This window comes from Lathyrus oleraceus, chromosome 2 (genome assembly GCF_024323335.1).
Source record: "Lathyrus oleraceus cultivar Zhongwan6 chromosome 2, CAAS_Psat_ZW6_1.0, whole genome shotgun sequence".
NCBI lineage: Eukaryota > Viridiplantae > Streptophyta > Magnoliopsida > Fabales > Fabaceae > Lathyrus > Lathyrus oleraceus.
The window spans coordinates 16,896,798-16,917,562 of NC_066580.1; the positions used below are offsets into that span (position 1 = coordinate 16,896,798).

Consider the following 20,765-nt stretch of genomic DNA (forward strand, 5'->3'; position numbering starts at 1 on the left):
CAAATGTTTTGCATGTTTTAAATTGATAAAATGTCATTGTTTTAAACAAATCAAATTTTTCAAAATTGTTGTTTTAAACAAAGTGAACATTCACAAGATTGAAAGGATACTCAAGAATATCTCAGTGCTCTCCCGAGGGTGGCATGATTCCCAACAGGTAAGACATTGGTTCATATTCCTGGTTTGTTGGTATCTTCTTTCTTCAGACCTTTGTTGGGGTTGTTCCTCAGACAGAGTTGTTGTTGGGGCTGTTCCCCAGTACAGTCGCAAGTGATTTGTTGTTGAAGAGTTTGTTTTCTCCAGCAGCAGTTTTCCCCTAGCATGGGTGTTTTCTTGTGAAGTTTCGGCGGTTGATGGTTTGTCACCTTGGTGCCCCGTCACTTTCTCCAGTGGGTTGTATGCCCCAGACTTTATTTGTCTCCTCAGCGCAGTCATGAGTGTAACTGATTGATTGATACTCCCCTCGGAGTCGCGAGTAGAGCTGTTATTAACATCCCCACCAGGGTTGCCAGTGGAGTTATACCTCTTTCCCCCATGCAGTGTGCTGGCAGGATTTGTCTGTTTCCTCAGCACGTTTGTTTTCTTTTGAAGACTCGGTAAGTCAGTGGTTTGATACCCGGTACTTTACCTTTTCCCCGGCGAAGTCGTCTGCGGATTTGTTGCTATTTCTCCATCAGAGTTATTCTCTTCAGCAGAGCAGGATTTATTTTCCTGAGCAGTTTTGATTTGGGTTGACATCCCAGTATATTTGCAATCATCTTTTCCTCAGCTTAGTCTGCAGATTGTTTATTGTGGCGGTTTTTACCTGTTGAATACTCCTTCAATCCCCGATATGGTCGGATGATGGCTTTGGCCTCCAGTGAACGGATTAATTTCCTGACTATTTGTGATCCTCAGTAGGGTGGCTTTTATTGCAGAATCTACTTGTCGTGATCAGTTTGCTTTGTGTATTCTCCCCAAGCGGAGTGGTTCGTTGCAGAATCTATTTGATTGATCTGTCCTCCCTCAGTGGCTTGTTTCCCAAGAGAGTGGCCGACAGTTTTCCCCAATAGAGTTGCTTATGCAGTTAGATTCTATTTGGATGATATCTTTCTCCCTCAGTGGGTTGTTCCCCCGGCGGAGTTGTGTGGATTTGCTTCTACAGCAGTTCGTGCTTATGCACTTTTGTTTCTCAGTTGACACTGGGATCCCTTGCAGATACTTTGGGATTTCTCTTGTTCCCCTACAGATTCGTCTTGGTGGCTGTTTTGCCCGTTGTGACTTTCTGTACCCTGATTGGGTTGTTTCCCGATATTTTCTGATTCTCTGCTTCTTCAGCAGTACCTACAGATCTTTGCTTTACAGCACGTAGATCTCTGCAGATTGGCTCTCCAGCTGGTTTTTCCCCTGGAAGTATAATACCTGACGTTTGGTTCCTGAACCTGTTTGTGTTAGAACTGTCTGTTTTGTCAGCATTCATCAAACATAAATCACGCATATTCATGCATATTCATAAACATTCAGATATTCATGTTGCATTTCTTGCCATATATCTTTTGTTTGTCGTGTCTCCTGCTATGGTGATACAGATCTCTTTACAGATCTCCCCAAGCAGATGTCGGGTGTTTAAAATCTCTCCATATAGAGTCAACCCCATAAGCAGAAAAATGTTTGTCTTTCCTTCTGCAGTTCCCCACTGAGATATATCCTCGTGGATGACGGTTGTTTCCGTTTCCTCCCAACACATATATTGGGATGGATTTTCCTATTTGAGTTATATCCTCATTAGGACGTGTCTTTATTCAGTCTGTCTTTTCGGATCGTTCCCGAATCGGCTATTTGTCAGATATCTTGTACTTCCCAGTGGGTTGTTCCCCAGCGGAATGTTTTTGGGCCTCTACCCAGTAACCGGTAGTTATAAGTCCTATCTTTCCTGGCTTTCTTAACAGAATTTGTGGTTATACACCTTTTATTCTCCAGCCAGAGTTTTTGGTTTTCTACCTCATACCCGGTAGTCGTAAATCCTATTTTTCCTGCTCTTCAGCAGTTTGTGGTTTTTTATAAACCCTATTTTGGTTTCCCGTGCGGATTTGTGATTTGTTCTATCCCCATGCGGAGTTTTTGGTCTTCTACCCCGTATTCGGTAGATGTAAACCCTAATTTTTGTGGTTGTCTTCATCCAATATTTGATGATGATTTTCCTTTGCTTGTATAAGTTGCTCAGATCAGCACTTATACCCTCAGCAAATCTTTTGTGGATAATTGCCGTATGCTAGCAATTTTATCCCCAGTGGGTCTTTTCACCGTATGCTAGTGATTTGTTCCCCGGATCATTGGTTGTTTACCAATACATCCCCAGCTAGTCTTCTGTCGATAATTGCCGGATGCTTGCAATTTATCCTCAGCAGTTCACCTTTCATTTACCCTTTTGTTGGTAATGTCTGTTGTTCCTTTTGATTGGTTATCATTATATACCTAATTTGGTATCCCGATGCCTTTCTGTTCGGTTGATTTATCCTATAAACAACCTACAACCCGGTTCAGGATAACTTTCCATGCGAGTACATTATTCACGTTTTGACGGCTATGAATAATATATCTCATGCACTCTTTTGTCGAACACTTTGTTTGTTTCCCCAATTGAGTAAGATTTGCATTCTTTACAGAATCAAATGTCCATCCTATAAACAAGTTTGCTTTCGCTCACTTCAGGATGATGAGTGTTTTGGAACACACACCAATTCACGTCTTTGGTCGGTCACCTGTTACATACCTACAACCCGGTATCCTTGGTGTTCCTTCCTGGGTTTGTTACCCTTACCGGTAGCATCTCATTTTGTTTGTTACTTCCCCAGTGGAGTTTTCTTTTGCTTCTCCTCAAGAGTCAGCTTGTGTCTCTCCAATGGATTTATTTTCCATTTGGAAATCCTTTCCCAGTGTGAGTCCTTCACTCCCCAGTGAGTTCTCCAGTCTGTTCTCTGTATTTCCTAATCAGAGTCGTGTCTTGTTCACGCTGTGTCAGTCTTATATTCCCCAGTTTAGAGTCGTGTCTTGTTCACACATCTCTTTCTTTTATTATCCCCATAGAGTCTTATTAGAGTCTCTGTTCCTGGTGAGTGTATTACTCCGATGGATCGTCTTTTCTTCTGTGTGGATCATATTCCCCACAGAGTTTGTGTCTTTTGCATGCATACATTTGCATCATGAGGTTTCTTAGGGACCAAAATTTGTCTCATTACTGTTATTTAAGTCCATTCTACCGCGTCGAGATGAAGATTTCAAAACTTCACTTCTCCGGCTAGAATGACCTTAAATAGGGGCATCTGTAAGACCCCAATTTTGGGCCCTAAGATCCCTCATGGCCCATATCATTCATATCATAACCTCAAGGATCATTGCATGCCTTTGTCCCTTCCTAGTGGGTTAGATTGCCTTGTAGGTTTGTTTCTTGATCACCAAGCATACTTTGCATTTGTATATCTTTGCTTTCATATGTTTATCATTCAAAAAGTACAAAAATATTGTCAGTCTAACCTTTTTGCTTGCAGTTGAAGTAATCATAAGCAATTAGGTCAAAGTCAGTCATTGATCAGTCAAAGCAATGGATGGTGGCCATTCTTGCAGAATTTGGACACCATGATCAATAATCAAGAGCTCATACATCTTGAGACATCATTTGAAGTCAAGTTCTCAAGGAATTAGGGTTTTGAAATCATCAGAAGAAGTTCAATCAGTCCAAAACCCTAGAAAAGTCAACAGACAGTCAAACTTGGTCAACAGTTGATTTAATCAATGATTTGATGGATAGAATTGATTTGAAGGAGTTCATTCATGCTTATACTAGCCTCATCTATCATGTCAAACCTCATCATGGAAGAAAATCAAGCCAATCAGAAAATTTTCCAGAAATAGCAAGTGGACCTGTAATTTCAACTGCCAAAAATGGAAACTTCTTGATCTTAAACTTACATCATGATACAAGCTCCAAATGAATTTTTGCCCAACATGAAAGTTGAAGATCTTGTTCTCCCATTTTCAAAAAGTCCAAGAACACCAAAATCCCATGTGTGGTTGTCAAGATATGATCAAATCATTTTCACCAATTTTTGAACTTCAACAAGCCATATCTCTCAAACCATAAGGCCAAATTTGGTGGGGTTTTTTCCTACAAACCACATTTTTCATCCTCTTTCCAAAAATATAAATTTCATGACCTAAAACCTTACCATTCAAAATGGCATTTTTGGACCTATTCCTTTAAAAATCAAAGTTTGACTCACAGTTGACTTTTTGATTTATGCATTTTTTCTCACTTTGGCCAATTGGGAAAGGTTTAAAATCATATTTGAAACTTGCTCAAAGTCCTAAACCATCATCATACCACTTTTTTACTATCATTTTAACCCAAAATTCAAAGTTGGCAAAATTGTGCATTTGGCTTTATAAGAGTACAAGCAGTACAGCATTCTGCAGCAGATTAAAAACAGCCCAAGCAAATGTCATGTACAACCATTTCACAAGCCCACTCGAGCAAACTTCACACCACCACTTCCATTTTTACACAATTAGCAAAAATGCAAAATGTGTCATTAAGCATAAACTAACTTAGCACTTGGTTAAGTGATGATTAACAGGTCATATTTAAGTTTCATTCTGTCCAAACAAACCCTAATTTTGACAGCCACCACACAGAAAATACACTCTCACTCTCATCTTGCATTTTTGGCAAAAGCATATTTTCGGTAAAACCCTTGAAGAAACTCGAGCAAGCCCTGGTTCATCCACAATCCAAACAACATTTTGAAGCTTTTGGAACAACCATTTCTCAACTGGAACTTCATCTGCAGAACCTGTTTTCTCCAAGCATCTCAAATGGCAGCTCGAGTTATGGTTGTTTCCAAGCAAGATGGAGCCAAACCTCTTCAAGACTCCATCATTGTATAGCATAGAGAGGAACTGTTTCAGCTTCAAACCTTCAAACAGACGCTGTTCCATTGATTTCCTCCAAACAAGTGAGTTTTTCGATTACCTTGTTTTGTCAAATAATGATATGCTTTAAGTAGGTTTTGTTTCACTGATTCTAAAGAGCTATAGTTTGTTTGAGATGATGGATTATTGCATGAGATATTTGAAAATAAAGTTTTGTGTTCAATGATATGTGTGCTCGATGCTTGCTATCCAACATGTTTCAATGAGTCTTGCTTATGGATTTGTGATGTTTATGCCTTGATGAATTGATTGCCATGTTTAATTTAGATTTCTGGTTGTTTTAATTTTGAGTGCATGATGATGATTGAAGTTGATACCCTGTTCGTGCATGCTGTTATCTGTCCAGAATTTTGATGCATTGGTTGTTGCTATGTTGCAAATGTTGTATGAACCTATTGTTTGCCATGCTGTTTATGCCCTACTGTTTGAAGTTGGCTGTATGATGATGAACATTGTTAATGATGAATGTGTGCCTGCTGCTGTTATGATGATGTTGTTATTGCTATGCTGACAGCCATGCTGTAGATTGATGTTGATTTTGATGAACATGAATTTCGAACCCTGCTGCTGTTTCTAAAACTTGAGCTGCCATGGATTTCTCATTTTTGTTTATTTTGGCATGTTGTTTGTGGTTCCCACTGCCATGCTATTTGGATATCACATGTTGATAATGAATTGTGAAGTTGAACATACCATGCCATTATGAGATGCTTGTTGAATGTTGGTCTGTTGATGTTGGATGATGAACATGAATATGCCCTGATGTTTCGAAACTTCCAAACCCGCCCAGATTTTGCATGAACTTAGGTTTGGTTGTTACTAGCTGATGTTTGTATGAGTTTTTATTGCCATGTTGGTTGTGATTTATTGCATCTGATTCATGTTTGGATGTTGATGCATGATGTTGTTGATGATACAATGTTGAAAACCCTGCTGCTGTTTTAAATATGTCCAGAAAATCCATGTTGAAATATGTTGAATGCTGTTGTTTGGTTGCTGCATGATGATGATGATGCATGAACATGCTTATACCAATGCCATATTTGTTTGCCCTTGCTTTTCGAGTTCAACAGATACTGATTTGTTTGATGCTGCTGGACATTGCTTGTTTGCTTTAAAACCTAGAAACCTGCTCAGAATGCATGAACTCGTGTTTCATTTGTCTGTTGTATGATGCGTTGCAGTAGCATGTTGTTGTGTTGGTTTGGTCGAATTTTGCTTGGCTGGTGTGATTGCAATTTCCCTGTTTCCAAAACCCTAGGGTTTATTGCATGAGAACCCAGAACTTTGATGGTGGTTGGTTGTTTTTTGCCATTGCCACTGTTTCATTGGGGGCGGGCCAATCAGGACATTTCCTGGGCGCCCCTGAAACGACAGCGTTTCGTTAAATGAAAGCAAATATTACATCTTTGCCACCCGTTGACTTATGTTTGACCATCATGCCATGCCTTGTGTTCATACTTCACCCATAATTTCACCCAACTTCACAAATTTATTTCTCATTCGATTTTCATCAAAAAATTATGAAATTTTTTCCACATGTTCACAAATGAGTCTAATATTTAATTGTGAATTTTAATTAATTTTTCATGTTCTGGATTTTAAATGATAAATGACTTTTCAACATGTATGCCAAAATGATACATTGTGCCAAATCTTTTGTGAAATTGTCATATTGCATCCAATGAGCTTGAAATTTTTTGTGGTAAAACTAGACACATTGATCTTCATTTTCATATAAAGTTTGTGCATTTATCATTTGTGGATTGATAGTTATGATTTTTTGAAGTTGTGTGTTGCATTTGGTGCCATACCATGATCAGGCATTTTCACAATTTTTGTTCACACACTTCCCTACATCCAAATGACTCCAAATTTTGCATGAATGATCCCTTGCATGTCTAATTGATGTATGAATTTTCTTGGAATTAATCATGCTGTTTTCCATTTAATTGTGAATTTTCTTCCATACTTGGTCATTTGTTGACTTTTTGTGCTATGCATTGCCAAATCTTTTGTGAAATTCTCAAATCTTATTGTATGATCATGAAATTTCATATGTGATAACTAGACATCACAAGCTTTGCATTGGTGTTAATCTCATTCATTTCTCTTCTGTTTTCAAATTGATATGATTTTTTGAAGTTGACCCATGCTTGTTGACTTTCACCATGCTTACTTGAATTTGGTTTGACTTCATGATTTTACTTGACTGCCTTCCTCTCATCCAAATGCCATGAAATTTTACATGTATACCATGTTAGATGTTAGGATTGAGTGTGATTTATTTCATGATTTTTGAGATTGTTTGAGTTGACTTTTGAATGAAGTCTTTTCTGTTGACGTTTGTATGCTTCTCTTGCCATGCTTTGCATCCTTTTGCATATGAAATGACCATGATACATGATATAATTATGAATCCAATTGAGAATGCTTCTTGAATGTTTAGACTTGGTTTGGGTTGACTTTTTCTTGCTGCCTTGACTTTTTCTTTCATCTTTGACCCTAGGCTAGTCCTAGTGGTCTTCTAAGCTTATGTTGAGTTCATCTGTTTCAGGTTGAGCACTAATGCCTTGAGGATCATTCAAATATTTGTTTGAGTTGAATTATATGATGTGCTAACCTTTGTTTTGTAGGTGATTCATATGCTTGAGTCTTTGTGCCTTGCACAATTGGTCCCTCTGTGGTTGACTATTGGGTTATTTCCTTTTGATTTTGATTGTTGACTTGTTTACTAATGAGTTTGACTTTTTCAGGTACTTTAGTTGCCTAAGTTCTTTGAACTTGCTTGCTTGATTTGCTTTTTAGCATTTGCTTTGAGGTATAAACCCTTCTTCTCCATGTAGTCTGGAGACCCGGTCTGTTATTTGACCGGGCAAACTGTCTGAAGTCCTCCTTAAGAGGCAATGCCTGTGTATGTTTATATTTGTCCCAAGCAGGAAAAGTCCTTCAAGTAAGGCAATTGGTGGAAGGTAGGGATAAGCAATCTATCCCCCACTATTCAGTGTGTCCTCTCTTTGCTCCCATTACATGGTTGAAGCAATGAGATAAAAACCCAAGATCTAATCGAGTCAATAATGTGGAGAGAGTTCCTACTTTCTGAACTCCCACACTTTCTTTGATGCTCTCTCTGATTTGAGATAGAAGCAATGAGGCACACCCCTCATTTCCTATTCATCTGCTTCACCTGAGCCCCTCAATGGCCAGGTTAAGAGCGATCTTTACCCATTACAGTGGACTTTTAAAGTCAAACCCTCTTGTGTGAGCCCCAATTGTTTGGCTATAGAGTGTGCTGTTTGATATTCATTGATTGATTGATTGCTCCATGTGCACTTGTTTGCCTGTATGCTATGCATTTATCATCATCATCAATTGCCATTAATGCATGATCATCTCATCTGTTTTGTGATGCTATCATTTGTTGTTTGCCCATTGAGGACAATTGTAAGTCCATTGCTTTGGCATTTGCTCCTGTGATATGGAAGGATAGAGTGTAAGACCTCATTGGTCACTCATATCTTCTGTTTATCTGTGTGTATGTGAGGATACAGTTATAAGTCCCTGTAAGTTGGCATCTGTTGTCCTGTGATCATAATTTGATCTGTTTGATGTTGTATGTGAGGTTGCAGCTATAAGTCCCTGTAAGTTGGCATCTGCTTTCCTGTGATCATAGTTTGTTTATCTGTTTGTGTGAGAGGTTGCAATTATAAGTCCCTGTAAGTTGGCATTTGCATTCCTGTGATCATATTGTTGCTTTTGTTCTTGTATGTGAGGATCCATTATAAGTCCCAGTGACGTGGCATTGGTATTCCTATGAGCATATTTGTGGAGTTAACCTAAGTCCAGACAGATTGGCAGTTGACTTCCACATTTCATATCCCATTTCTTGTTTTCTTCTGTGGAGATTAGTGTAAGTCCATTGAGTGGCATCTGATATCCATTTCAGTTTTAGGAGACTGGTGTAAATCCATCTATTGGTATCCGGTATCCGCCTTTTATTTCTTTGCCTGTGGAGATTAGTGTAAGACCATTGAGTGGCATCTGACATCCCATTTTGTTTTAGGAGATTGGTATAAGACCAGTGATTGGCATCCGATATCCGCCTTTCTTTGCTTTGTTTGTTTGTTATTGCTTATTTCTATTCCAAAGGACACACTTGAATCATCTCCTATATGATCTCAAGAAGTGAACCTTCTAAGAAGTTTTACTATCCATTTCATCCATTCATCATTCATTATGTCCTAAACCTTTTCACACTTTATCTTTCAAACTTGACATAAGTGTTGTGCAAACATCTTCATGTTTTCTAACTAAAAACCTGGACTCAAGTCCTTGACTTTTTTCCAAACTCCATTTCATAATACTTATCTGAATTGATCTTAATCATACTGTGACTCCATTTTCATAATCATAATCAGTAACTCCACCCATTCACTTGTTTTGGCTTTGTCCATTAATCTTTTCATACATGAGCTATAGGTTTGATTTATCTTAGTGGTTGATGTTAATCTCACCTTTTGTCTTTAGTGATTGAATTGTAAGCCTTCCTTGCCTATTATAGGGTTAACCCCTCCCTGGTAAGTTGAAGCTGTTCTCACATGGTGGACGTTGTTGTTTGTATAAGGTTGAGTTTTCTCCCGTGGATAACGTAAGACCTAGGGTTTGTGTTTAAAATTGAACCTAACCCACTTTTGGAAATCTTTTAGCCGAACTACGGCGTTCTGATCCTTACCTTTGATGGAAGGTACGTAGGCAACGGGTTCATCCGTTCGAACCCAATAATAATAAAATGTATATTCTTTTCTCACCATCCCAATCATGTTTGCACAATCTTTATGTCATAACAAATAATAATTTTGCATAACAAGTGTGAAAAGGGCTCCCTAGGAGTACCTAGGACGTAGTGGGTGCCTAACACCTTCCCATTGCGTAATTTACCCCTTACCCAGAATCTCTGATCTTTTTATTAGTTTTCTACGTGTAAAACTTCTTAGGCTTTTGTTCGCTTTTTAGCCAGTCCTTTGGATAAATAAAAGTGCGGTGGCGACTCAAAATTTTCAATGTATCTCTTAGCTTATGATTTAATCGATAGATCATATAGCGACGAATACACCGTCACACATGCTAATGGTGAAAATTACATGATGAATCTAGTAAGTTAACCTAGGATTGGTATTAAGTCATGAGTGAGGTTTGTAACTTAGATAACATGAGAACACGGTATTCATTCATATGACGCTTATGTGGAGGTCGTGAACGAATTGTTGCCATGATTGAGAATGAGACGCATTGTATGGAACATGCCATGTTATTATTTTTGTATTGTGGTGAATGAAGTCGCCTGTTATTAAATACATTAAAAAATATTGATTATCACTTCAAAATAAATTACTTAAGAAATTATTCAAATATACTATCAAATAAATTAAAGAAATTTTCAAACTAAAACAATTATGTTAAATTTCCTTATTATAATGTATATATATATATATATATATATATATATATATATATATATATATATATATATATATATATATATATATATATATATATATATATATATATATATATATATATATATATATAGAGAGAGAGAGAGAGAGAGAGAGAGAGAGAGAGAGAGTTAGATTCCATTGATACAAAGTTTGTTCATTAGTTCTTTTTTTTTTAAATCGAAAGGTCTATATTTATGCATTCAACTTTGATATTTTTTATGCTTCTGAATTTTTTTATTTCATAAATATAAGTTATTTCCTTTTTTAATATTGAATATAATTTGTTTGAATTTTTTTTTAAATTTATCTGTATCTCCCCCCCTCTCCCTCTCTCTCTTTTTTCTTTTCATTTTCGATATCTAAATATTCAATTAATATTATAATTTATTAAGTTTATGTTTTTAAACAAAATCATAAATTAAAAAATATTATTGATATATAAATTTAAAAATCTTATTTATATAAAGACATAAATATAAATAAAAATATAAAAAGAGGGAATTCTGCAACATAATATTAAAACCTAGTTTACTGAAATAACACCTCCTAATGGAGCTACCATTGTGATATGTATAATAATAAAAAAAACTATTGCTTTAACAAATTATAATATTGTACCACTGTTTTTAAAACATTTCAAAAATATATTCATCTATAAATTGTTGACTATTATAATAATAATAGTAATAATAATAATATTAATATTAATATTAATATTAATATTAATATTAACAATAATATTAATATTAATATTAAGAATATATATATATATATATATATATATATATATATATATATATATATATATATATATATATATATATATATATATATATATATATATATATATATATATATATATATATATATATATATATATATATATATATATATATATATATATATATATATATATATATATATATATATATATATATATATAATTAAAATGTTGTACTTTTACGAATGATTTAGTCAAAATCTCTATGGAAATAGCCATTAAGGAATTTATCATAATAATAATAATAATAATACAAATAATAATAATAATAATAAAAATAATAATAATAATAATAAACAATTTTGATAATAGTGAATATCCAAAACTAAATCAAAATAGAATGAAATATTTAGGGGATAGAATCAAAGTAGTAGTAAATATTTTTTTATGCATATCATATGCTTTATTGAGATAATTATAATATACCAAAAGAATGATTTTTAATTAACTTTTTTTGAAAGTTGTTAGTTTAAAATACTATTCTTTGTATAAATTACTAATTCATTTTAAATGTTGGCATACTTAGTCCTTAGGTCCCTTAACTTTAAGCGAAGTTTCATGTTGGTCACCTAACTAAAAAATGTTACTTATTGGTACCTTAACCTCTCTTCCGTTAAAGTATTTTATTTGTTCCGTTAGTTAGGGTGAGGAAACATTAAGTATGGCTGAGGTGGCATGCCGGGTATGCAACCATTCAAGTTAAGACTCAACTGTTGTGTTATAAACCATTTAGGGTTCGTGTTTTTCAAATCTTCATCTTCCTCCTTCATTTTTCAGTGTTCATACATCCATATTCTATCTTCCATCGTGCATTAATTTGTTCATACATCCATCTTCCATCTTCCATCTTCCATCTTCCGTCGTGCATTTGTATTCCTCCATCTTCCATCAGTGCTTCAATGTCTAAGAAGCAAGCAGTTTCTCAATCACAAGCTTTGGTACATCTAAATCCATGCTTCGTAGAAACAAGATAATTGAGTGTTCTTTCCAAGATGATAGTGTTCTTCATACTGTTACTGATGTGAGCAATGTCAACTATGAGAAAAAGTTTGGGATTGTAGAAATTACAGAAATCACATGGACAATGGGTGTAATTTCTTCAAGTGGTTAGGCGATGAATTTGTTGATGAAAGGGATTTGTAGTTTGAAATACAAAATAAGAAAATTAACAAATTGAAGAATGAGGTTATCTAGACTAAAAGATGCTTGAAAATGTCCATTATGGTTGGGATATTTAGCTTAGGGTTGAACCTTGTGTTTGTAACAAAGTATTTCAATTAGGATTAGGGTAATTTAGTGCTTTGTTTTTACAATATGATTGTAATCTTCTGTTTATTTAATGAAGAATATTAATGTCTATTTTAACAAAGTGTTGTGTTTGTACATTATTCATCTGTTTTAACACTGATACGTAACTCGTATAAAAGTTGGAACAAAATATAACTTGTTATAATGCATATCTATAACATTCCAAAAAGTGATACAAAAAGGCATTATAATCCATTGTCATTAAGTCATTATAAGGAATATCAATAAAATTACATAAAGGGATTACAGGCCATTGTCAATAAGCCATTATAAGGCACTAAAATAACATTACAAAAAGCCATTGTCAATAAGCCATTTTAAGGCACTAAAATAACATTACAAAAAGGCATTATAACGCATAACAGACATCACAATAAACATCATGGTTAACTTGAAATAGGCTTCCCACCCTTTTGAAGTTTTCTTTTTCTTTTTGGGTGGTGGCTGACATGAAATTGTTGGTTGTGGTGGCTGACTTTAAATTGTTGGTTGTGGTGGTTGACTTGAAATTATTGCTTGTGGTTCTTGAGTTAAGGCTCCTTCTTCTACCTGAGTTGGAGGTACCACTGGTTGTGGCAGTTTACATTTGACTTTATTGCGACCTTCCTTGTGGAAACGACTGCAAATGATTCTATGGTTTTCCCTTTTCAAATGTGTCTCATCCCTTACCATTTCTCCAGCTTCTTTGTTCCTCTTTTTCTTGGGCCTTCCAGGTTGTCATGTTGTGAAACATGATGAGTAACATATAAATGACATTCCCCAGTCATTACTGCAATTGTTTGCATCCTCTTAGTTCCTTTGTCATCCTCTAACAACACAATATCACAAGCATTCATTTCATCGTAATACCAAAGTTTATCTCCAGTTGGATAACCTAAATCTTTTAACATACCTTCAATTTAAAAGTAACTCCAATAATCTGGATCAACATCCAAATAGTCTCTAACCCTTGATACCCAAATTTTGTAAAGTTAGCAAACTCCCTAACAAACTTACCAGAATGATGAACAACACATTTAAACATCTTCTCCATTACCTGTTCAACCTACAAAAGATAGCATAAGTACTAAAGAAGATGGCTAAAAAAAGTTCACATTTTTAGTAGGTTACAAGTGAGAAACCTTATCTTAGTCGTAATCAGAGAAACGTTGCTACCGTCATCAATGGCGTTGGTCTGTGGAGCAGGATGATGCTATCTTCTTCAATGCAGTTTGTCCTATTCAAAGAGATGTATTCATTTTCCCTAACCTTTGAGCTTCATGCCTTTCTTATTTAACTTCAATGATTTACAGCATAACCTTTTTTAACCATTTTCTAGGAATATTAAAATTCCATGTAATATGTAAATAGTCCATCCTGGCATTTTTAAATGTTTTTTCAATGCAAACTAATGGAAATGTCCAAATACTTTAACGAAAGTGAAGTTAAATGACCATTATGTAACACTTTTTTTTAAGTGACCAAAGAGAATCATCGCATAAAGTTAAGAGACTAAATGATGCATTAAGCCTTAAACCTATAAATGTTTTAATTAACAAAATTAAAAAAAATGTTTATATTGAAAAATTCCTAAATGTTGTTTATTAAGATATTTATGTTACACATAAATAATAAAATTATTAAAAATTATCTTTTATTCAATCCAAAATAAAGTATTATAAAATTAATTTTATCATTATTAATATTAATTTACTACTATTATTTTAAGTTTTATTATTATTATTATTATTATTATTATTATTATAGTATTATTAGTATTATTATTAGTACTATCATTATTATTATTGTACTATTATTATTAGTAGTACTATTATTATTATTATTGTATTATTAGTATTATTACTATTAATATTACTATTATTATTATTATTATTATTATTATTATTATTATTATTATTATTATAGTCAACAATTTATTGATGAATATATTTTTGAAATGTGTTAAAAATAGTGGTAGAATATTATAATTTGTTAAAACAATAGTGTATTTTTTATTATTATACATATCACAATGGTAGCCCTATTTGGAGGTGTTATTTAAGTAAAGTGGGTGTAAAATGCTTGTATGGATTTTAATATTCTGTTGCAAATTCTCTTTTTTATATTTTTATTTTTATTTATGTATTAATATAAATATTGATGCAACACTCTATCTATGAGGATAGTGTTAGGTTATACATGTTGCATCTTGTAGAATGTACTATTTTAGAAGATAAGTCTCATGTATACATCGATGCCATATACATATCTCTGGTTAGTGACTTTGATCATTTCGATTAGGCATGGGATTGTGCTACTTTGATAGTATTATATAGTGCAATTGGAGAGGGGATTGTCTTTGAGACGAGACAACTTTCCGGTCATATGAGTCTATTTTAGGTATATTATTTATTATGTTTTTATTTATTTCTTTCTTATTTATCAAAGACATTTCATTTATATAATTTGCATTTGGTGTGTGATAGATATATGAGCATTCACTATCCATTTGTGGCACGATCATTGTCCTATCACCGATGGCTTCTTTCCTGCCACAGAATTAGGGGCCGAAAATTCTCATTCAAGCGGTCTTCTGGAGTACTGGAGGAGGATCGATGCTCTGACCGCCTATAATTCCATTGGATACCTTATGTAGACCATAAAGTGTATAAAGAGTTTAATGACAATGCCATTTTTTGGGTAATTTTCAATGGGAGAGTTTGGAGTATATATATTTACCTAAGATGTGTCTATGCCAGTTTGGGTATCTTCAGGGAATTCCTAGCCCAATCTTTATTGTGTTATTAGGAGGCATTGATGGATGGTTTAGGTCTTACATTAATCAATAGTGTTATCACTATTAGTGAAAATGCAAAGGGGATGTCTTTTCATCGGAGATTTATGGACGGTTATTTAGAGTGGTACTTTAGAGTATCCCACCCTCATATCATCCCAAATTCTCAACCTACAGATAATGATGGAGGACTTTCATCTGATGTGACATCGCCTTCACCCGATATAACTGACACGAAGTACCTGCAGGTGGTAAAACTTCTTTCAAATAACCTCACGGGTATGATAAACCTAGATGGTGATATCTATGCAGGGTTATTTCGGAATACACACATTGCATGTGGTGGACCAACATAGATTTTATTTGTTGTTTATTATTTATGTTTGCTGATATTATTTTGGGTTTCTACTCAAATATTTGTATATTATTGATATTTATCTTAACATTCATTAGATGAAAATTAGCATTACATTATTGCAGGAAAAAAATAATTTCAGATGAACATTGATTAACATAACTTAACAAACAAATAATATGAACAAAACTTAAACATTACTAGATGATTTAGGACATTTCAACATTTTAATAATTTCGAACCCACCTTCACCGGACCTTTTGTTTCGTATCGGTGATTTATGCTCCATATAACTTTAAATCTTCATCAATCTTTAACTCAAAGTTTTTGAACTTCACCTTTCATTTGTTATCAATCGATGGTGATTGGTACTCGATCTTAACCACCTTTCTGTTGTCTGGGTAGTACAAGAGATTATCTAGTTTCTCCTTCAGAACATCAAGAAGTGTGTTATATGTGAGCCTAAATTCAACAAGATGTTTAAGACTATTGAAGTAAACAAATTTGAGATAACAAAATTGAGACATAGTAGGATATTTTTGTTAACAACATATGACATATTTATACAAGTTTTAAATCATTACGGACTACACAAAGATGTTGTTGCAATCACAATTTTATAAAAGAGTCGGTAAAATTTCAATCTTTTAAAAATAACACTATCCGATTTTCCAGTGGGGTCGGTAAATATTTTGTCTACTTGTTTTTTTGAAAAAAATCGGTATCTTATAATTCACATTGGATTTTTTCAAAAATGTCGATAAAATTACATATCTTATTTTCTGGATGAACAATCACTTTTTTTTTGTGATTAAGAGAAAATTTTGAACAATATGAATGGTGAAAAAAATGAGAGAAATATTTTTGATATTATAAAATTGTTTAGGGGTGACATGTATAATTTATGGGATGTCATGTAAAATTTCCTAAGTTTTGATGCTAGATAGAACAAACTCTTGATTGTATATGAACTAGGTCTACTTTGAGATGAGTTTAAATGAATAACATTTTTGTTTTCAAAAAAGCGTTTTGAGAAAAAGTGAGACATTGTTTGGTGTACCCGACACAATCCCTTACCATTTACATAACCCTATTAAACCATGAAGATTAAATCACCTAAAATAAACAAGTGGATAGTTGATTACACATGTGTGCCTCATAAAGCACAAAATAGGTGGATGAATATTCACCAATGACTGTATTATTAAAACATATTAATTTTGTAGTGAAATTTATCAATAATTTTTCAAGAGATGATATATAAATTATATCAAAGAGTCAAAGATTTAAATTTATTATAACATCTTAACATCAACTTGAACATTCAAGGGGTCAAAAGAACCACACACATATAAATTTATTAGAACAACCAAGAAATATGTTTAAATTCAAAGTGATTATTACATTTTAATGCATAACCAATTATTGACTTGATTCATGTTCTCAAGTAGAAAGATAATTTTGTCATAAAGTTCTGGTGTTGGGAACCCAATAAACATAATAAGACATATCATTTTCAAAACAATGATGTTTATACAACATTATTAACTTAGTCTCCACCTGGTACTAATGGAACCTTATTCACCCCTACATTTTCATACAAATGCTCCACCAACCTACAAGTTGTTGGATCTTCCTGAAAGCATTAAGCATTAAAACAATCGTGAAGTTTTAAACTAGAAAGCTATGAAATATGGACTCTAACACGGATATTAGGACAGGACACGATACTTATACTCTGACATCGATAATGTTAAAAATATAGGATACAACATCACTACTTATATTATTGTATTTGAGCTTCATTTAAAGTTGCTAGTTTAAAATTCTATTCTTATTATTAATTCTTAATTTATTTTAAATGTAGGTATAATTAGTCCTTAGGTCCCTTAACTTTAAGCGAAATTTCATGTTGGTCCCCTAACATTATCAATAGTGTTATCGCTATTAGAGAAAATGCAATGGGGATGTCTTTTCATGGGAGATTTATGTACGGTTATTTAGAATGGTACTTTAGAGTGTCTCACTCTCATATCATCCCACATATTCAACCTACAGATGATGATGGAGGACTTTTAGATGACGTGTCACTGCCTTCACCCGTTATAACTGACAAGAAGTACCTGCATGTGGTAACACTTCTTGTAGATAACCTAACAGGTATGATAAACCGAGATGGTGAGATCTATGAAGGGTTATCTCGGATAACACACATTGCCTGTGGTGGACCAACATAGATTTTATTTGTTGTTTATTAGTTATATTTGATGATATTATTTTGGGTTTCTACTCAAATATTTGTATATTATTGATATTTATCTTAACATTCATTAGATGAAAATTAGTATCAGATTATTGCAGGAAACACATTGTTTAACATGAAAATTGCTTAACATAACTCAACAAACAAATAATATGAACAAAAATTAAACATTACTAGATGATTTAGGATATTTCAACATCTTAATAATTTTGAACCCACGTTGATCGGACCCTTTGTTTCATATCAGTGATTTATGCTCCATATAACTTTAAATCTTCATCAATGTTCAACTCAAAGTTGTTGAACTTCATCTTTCATTGTTATCAATTGTAGGTGAACGATACGCGCTCTTAATTCCCTCTCTGTTGTCTGGGTAGTGCAAGAGATTATCTAGTTTCTCTTTCAAAACATCAAGAAGGGCGTTCTATGTGAGCCTAAATTCAAGAAGATGTTTCACACTGTTGAAGTACACAAATGCGAGATAACAAAATTGAGACATAATGAAGTATTTTTGTTAACAACATAGAACATATTTATACAATTTTTAAATCATTACGGACCACACAAAGTTGTCGGTGCAATCACAACCCTATAAAACTGTCGGTAAAGTTTCAATCGTTTATAAATAACACTATCAGATTTTCCAGGGGGGTCGGGAAATATTTCGTCCACCTATTTTTTTGAAAAAATCGGTATCTTATAATTCACATTGAATTTTTTTTAAAATGCCGATAAAAGTGCATATCGTATTTTTTGTATGAACTATCACCTTTTTTTTGTTATTAAGAGAAAAATTTGAATAATATGAATGGTGAAAAAAATTAGAGAAATATTTTTAATATTATAAAATTGTTTAGGGGTGGCATGTATAATTTATGGGATGTCATGTAAAGTTTCCTAAGTTTTGATGCTAGATAGAACAAACTCCTGATTGTATATGAACTAGGTCTACTTCGAGATGGATTTAAATGAATGACATTTTTGTTGTAAAAAAAAAGTTTTGAGAAAAAGTGAGACATTGTTTGATGTACCCGACACAATCACTTACCATTTATATATCCCTATCAAACCATGAAGATGAAATCACCTAAAATAAACTAGTAGAGAGTTGATTATATATGTGTGCCTCATAAAGCACAATATAGGTGGATGAGTATTCACCAATGACTTTCTTGATAAAATATTAATTTTGTAGTGAAATTTACCAATAATTCTTCAAGAGATGATATATACATTCTATCAAAGAGTCAAAGATTACAACTTATTTTAACATCTTAGCATCAACTTGAACATTCAAGGGGTCAAAAAAACCAGACACATATAAATTTGTTAGAACAACCAAGAAATATGTTTAAATTCAAAGTGATTATTACATTTTAATGCATAAACAATTATTGACTTGATGCATGTTTTCAAGTAGAAAGATAATTTGGTCATAAAGTTCTGGTGTTGCAAACCCAAAAAACATAACAAGACATATCATTTTCAAAACAATGATGTTTCAACAACATTATTAACTCATTCTCCACCTGGTACTAATGGAACATGATTCATCCCTATGTTCTCATACAAATGCTCCACCAACCTCCAAGTTGTTGGATCTTCCTGAAATTATTAAGCATTAAAACAATTGTGAAGTTCTATACTAGAAAGCTATGAAATATGGACTATGACACGGATACTAGGACACGACACAATACAGATACTCTGACATCGATCATGTTAAAAATATAGGACACAACATCACTACATATATTATAGTATTTGACCTTCATTGACCCATGTATTATTAAAAGAGTTAAAAAAATTCTAATCATGATTAACATCTATAATTTTTCATTGATAACTTTACTTCAATAAATAATTAACCATTTTATACGTGTGTCAGATTTTTCCATAAAAAATATATTAGATGCATGGAATCAAAGAAAAATATAATATTGTTTGAAATAGTAGTCTGAGTTATTTGACTTTTCTGCTTCTTATTTGAATTGTCAGACATATGTTGTATGTGTATCATACAAGTGTTGGACATCAAGGCATGTAGGACATTGACTCAAAGCATGCCTAATAAAAAATAAACCTATTTTTTAAGACATTTGTTTGAGTTTTCCGAGACTTGACTAACTCTTCCTGTATATATGGTATGAGTGTCAAATAAGTGTCAGACCCATGACACTCGTGCTACTAGAGGTGTTTGTGCTTGATAGCGACCATGTTGTGGCTGACTTGAAATTGTTGGTTGTGGTGGCTGACATGAAATTATTGCTTGTGGTTCTTGAGTTAAGGCTCCTTCTGCTACCTGAGTTGGAGGTACCACTGGTTGTGGCAGTTTATAGGTGGCCTTATTGTGACCTTCCTTATTGAAACGACTACAATTGATTCCATGGGGTGCCCTTTTCAAGTGTGTCTCCATCTTCTCTATTCCTCTTTTTCTTGGGGCTTCCAGTTTATGAAGCTATGAAACATGATGAGTAACATATAAATGACATTCCCCAGTCATTACTGCAACTGTTTTGCATTTGGTGTGTGATAGATATATGAGCATTCACTATCCATTTTTGGCGCGATCATTGTCCTATGACCGATGGCTTCTTTCCTGCCACAGAATTAGGGGCCGGAATTTCTCATTCAAGCGGTCTTCTGGAGTACAGGAGGAGGATCGATGCTCTGACCGCCTATAATTCCATATGGATACCTTATGTAGACCATAAAGTGCATTGAGAGTTTGATGACAATGCCGTTTTTTGGGTTATTTTCAATGGGAGAGTTTGGAGTATATATATTTACCTAAGATGTGTCTATGCCAGTTTGGGTAT

At 33.6% G+C, this 20,765-nt stretch overlaps 1 pseudogene; it reads right to left on the bottom strand.

Moving 5' to 3' along the window:
• Nucleotides 1-20,765, bottom strand: part of LOC127117718 (uncharacterized) — a 125,513-nt pseudogene that overhangs the window by 56,393 nt on the left and 48,355 nt on the right.